Here is a 4,441-nt window from a genome sequence, read left to right as displayed (position 1 = left end):
CAATAAAAAAATGAGTGTGGCACTTTAAGAGAGGAATGTATTACAGTTTAGAGCTGGAAATTGTTGTGTGCTGAGATCTGTGGAACTTCTGAATCTATAGATAGTTTGGGTTTGGATTACAGAAGTGAAGTCATAGTTCACTCATAGATAGAAAAGTAATGGCTTATTATACAGATTTTTTAAAATGACCCTTTTTTTCATGGTATGGAGGATCAAACTCTAGACCTTACTAGGCAGATGGCAGAACCACTGAGCTAAATCCCTGGCCCATAAAAATATTCTTTGAAAACCTTGAATCTGTTTATCTTTTTTTAATATGGAACGCTTCACGAATTTGCGTGTCATCCTTGTGCAGGGGCCATGCTAATCTTCTCCGTATCATTCCAATTTTAGTATATGTGCTGCCGAAGAGAGCACTGTTTCTTTATCTTAAGGTCAGGTTTCTGCCTTTTACTGTATAAACTAAGGTAATTTATGGATTTAAAATACCTTTAAAAGTTTGGGTTATCATGGTTTCTTAGCTACTTTTTCACTGCTGGGACAAAAATACTCAACAGCCACAAGTTAAAGGATAAAAAGGTTTATTTTAGTTGGTAGTTTGAAATAGTTTCAGTCCATAGTCAGCTGGCTCCAAGGCAGTGTAGGAGGGCAAAAGAACATGGTAGAGGAGAAACAGTTCATAGCAACAGGGTAGACAGAGTGCAGTGAGCCTGCTTTCCCTCTCTCTTTTAATATTCTACACAGGATACAAGACCCAGGTTGCCAACCCTCACACCCAGGATGGGTTAACTGTCTTCATTATATCCATTCAGCCACACAGAGAACTATGCCAATCCAACCCATGAACTAATCCTTTATCAAACACCCTTAATTCAGTATCACACACCCAAGATGCAGCCACCTTCTGAAAGCCCCACCTATGAGTGCATGAGAGTTTGTGGATTCATACAGATATAAGCCATAACAGAAGCGTAAACCTGGGGAGTACAGATATGGGTTGCTTTGGTTAACTTTGTGTCCTGAAGATGCAGTCTTCTTTAAAGTACAATTTTCAAATTATGATTTTCCTTGTCTCCTTTCTAGCTAACTGTATTTCTTTTATCCTTTTATCATTCCCATTCCCTTACCCTTTGCCCCCTTATTCTTAAGGGATGCACAGGGGCCAAAGATCTGTCTTCTTATGACTGCTTCAGGCTGAGGTGGGGGCACTGACCCTACCTAGCCCAGAGATCGTAAATTCCACTCTGACTGATCTAACTGAGCTTTTGTTGTTTGACAAACTATCCTACTTTGATAGTAAAAGTTGTAGTCCCAATGCCTCATTAATTCTTAGACCTGGCTTAAAGAAAATGTCACTGGCTAGGGTCCAAGAAAGTCCCTTAAGCAGAGCTGGGGAATTTTTACTTACTCCAATGGTGAGGCAGGTTACATGTCTGTTGACTTTCATTACAGAGAAGGAATTTTTAGTACACTAACAGGCATAAAAAGATTTATTAGGCAGCATTTACAGTGTGCACTCCAAGAAAATAGTGTGGGCCCTTAAGAGAGCAGTACCTGATTTACATTCTTCCTCCAAACATGTGACAGTTAATCTTGGGAGTCAATTGATTAGATTAAGAAACACCTAGAGAGATGATTAGATTGCAAGGGTACTAAAATAATTAATAGATTAACCCATTAATAAGTGTCTAAATGAATTAGCAATTAGGAGGCAGGATCTATGGAGGAAGTAAGTCACTGTGGGTATAGCTTTGAAAAATGAATCTTTTCTCTGGTTTTTTCCCACTTGTTCTGTGTACTGCCTACCAAAGCTTTCTTTCAACACACTCTTCCACCGTGATGTTTCTGCCATGAAACTGGCTGAAAATGGGTTAAAATCTCTGAAAACATTAGTCAAAATAAACTATTCTTCATCTAAGTTATGTACATCCAATATTTTGTCCCACCAATGAAAATGTAACTAATACAGCATAGTAGAAAAACTCAGCCAGGCAGGTTAGCAATAAAAGGTAAGCAAAGTCTACTTACTTCAAACTTCTCTACTTTTCTTTAAGGTAAGAAAACCATAGGAAGGAGATTGATTTTGGAATCAGACATTGGGTTAAGACATAATAAATTCCATTTCTTTGTGTGATCTTGAGCAAGTTGTATCAATACCCCGAGCCTAGGTTTTTCTTTCCCATATGGGAGTTAGTCAGCTTTCCATTACTGTGAAAAAGCATCTAAGAGAATCAGTGTAAATGAAGGAAAATTTTATTGTGGCTTGTAGCTTTAGAGGTTTCTGTCCAAAGCTGTTTGAGTCTATTGCTTTGATACTGTGGAAGCACAGAACATCATCATGAGGATGTCTGGAAGAACACTGTTTGCCACATGATGATGGAAAAGCAGAAAGAGAAGAGTCAATAATTAGGATTCCCTGTAAGGTTTTAGCACCAAGGATCTGACTTCTTTTTCACCTCCTAGAGGCTGTGCTTCCTCCCAGTATTGTCATGGACCAGATATCAAGCATTCTGCACACCCACCTTTAAGGGACATTAAGATCCAATTTATAGCAATGGATTTAAAAAATAGCAATACAAATAATGTTCCACTGATTTAAAACTTATTTATCGAACCCCTACAATAAGCCAAGGGTTTACCAGTGAGCAAGTGAAAACGGACGTCCCTCTCATATGTGCGATGGGTGGAAATAACACCTGTGTGAAGGCCCTGGCACACATCTGATACTCCAAAATGGTAAAAGTCATTTTTCTTTAGTAGCTTTCTAATCTTTAATGTTTTCCAGGTAACTCATAGTTAACACAGAACATCCATTTGCATGAAACTTTCATAGCAGCACTTGGATACTCCTTACTATATACCAGGCATGGTTCTAAGTGCATTATATGTGGGTTTAAACTTATTTAATCCTCACATTCACCAAAAGGCATGTTATTATTCTCATTTTACAATGACGAAAATAGTTTATCAGAGATAAAATTAAAGAATTTCCCAAGGCTACAGAACTAGGGCTTAAACTAGAGTTTGGCTTCAGACACTCTACTCTTAAATACAATACCCTACAGTAATGAAGTTAGAACCACTTTAAACAAGTTCAAAAAGTTTCAATTCATGCTTTGAAGAAAATAGCTGCAACTGTATATTAGCAGGGTATATTACGCCCTCTGGTGGAAGACAAGAGGAATAAAAGAAAGGGAACGTTAAGAACAATAGAAAGGTGGAATTTCAGCCTTGTTTTAATTTGTACCTCTCCAATGACCAGAACACCTTTTTATGTATTTATTTGCTATTTCTACTTCTTCATCTGAGAAGTGTATATTCATCTCAGATGCCCATTTTTGGATTGAGTCTTTAAACTGGGGGTTGGGTGGCTGATTTTTTTCAATTCTTTGTATGTTTTAGATATTAATCCTTTGTCTGAGGAACTACTGTGGGTTACTTTTCACTCTTTTGGTGATTAATTGCTGTGCAAAAGCTTTTTAATAAGATGAGATCCCAGTTGTTGATTCTTTGTAATATTTCCTTGTGGTCAGGGTTTGTTCATTAATTTTTCCTGCTCATATATTCATTCTCAGGTGTTCCACCTGTTCTTTTTATCCCAGCAAATTTTTTGTCTCGGCTTTAATATTTAGAACTTTGATCCATTTTAATTTTAGTTTAGTGCCTGGTCAAAGACATTAGTTTTAGTATTCAGCATGTAGAAAGCCAGTTTTTCTAGAACCATTTATTAAAGAGGCTATCTTTCTTCCAATGAACATGTTTGGCCCCTTTGTTAAAGACAAAGTGGTTGAGTGTGGTAGGTGTTGTTTCCACATCTTCTGATCTGCTTCACTGATCCTCGGACCTATTTTTTGTTTGTTTTTGCTAGTACCATGTGGTATGCATGTATGTATGTAGGTAGGTAGGTAGGTATTTGCCAGTACCTTGCTGTTTTTATCACAGTAGCTCTGTAGTATAACTTCAAGTCAGGGATTGTGATGCCCCCTGGCTTGCCTTTGTTGCCCAATGCTGAGATTGCATCTCACTCCAGAATGAATGGACATTAACACAAAATCAACCAACAATAAATGCTGGTAGGAGTTTGGCAGGGGAAAGGAATCTTCTCCACTATTGGTGGGAATGTAGTCTGGTGCCACCACTGTGGAAATTAGTGTGGAGACTCCTCAAGAAACTAAGAAGAGGTCCCATTTGACCTACCTATTCCCTTTCTGGGTATCTTCCCAAAAGAATTAAAAGCATCATACCACAGTGATATATTCACATATTTGTATATAGCAGCACAGTGTGTAATAACTAAATATTGGAAACAACCCAAATGCCCATCAACCAATGAATGATTTAAAAAAAAGTGCTTTTTAATATAATGGAGTACTATTCAGCCATAAAGGATAAACTTCAGACACTTCTAGGTACATGGATGCACCTTGAAACCATACTCAAA

General features: G+C 37.6%; 1 non-coding gene across 1 annotated transcript; it reads right to left on the bottom strand.

Annotated features, from left to right (window-relative positions):
* Nucleotides 1-310: 310 nt before the first annotated feature.
* On the bottom strand, nucleotides 311-417 carry LOC117286107. The gene has a single exon (XR_004517217.1). It is a non-coding gene; the product is annotated as a U6 spliceosomal RNA (small nuclear RNA).
* Nucleotides 418-4,441: the final 4,024 nt, after the last annotated feature.

This window comes from Fukomys damarensis, unplaced genomic scaffold, assembly GCF_012274545.1.
Source record: "Fukomys damarensis isolate Sample0158 unplaced genomic scaffold, DMR_v1.0_HiC HiC_scaffold_14, whole genome shotgun sequence".
Taxonomy (NCBI): Eukaryota; Metazoa; Chordata; class Mammalia; order Rodentia; family Bathyergidae; genus Fukomys; species Fukomys damarensis.
This window is presented reverse-complemented; position numbering and strand designations above follow the sequence as displayed.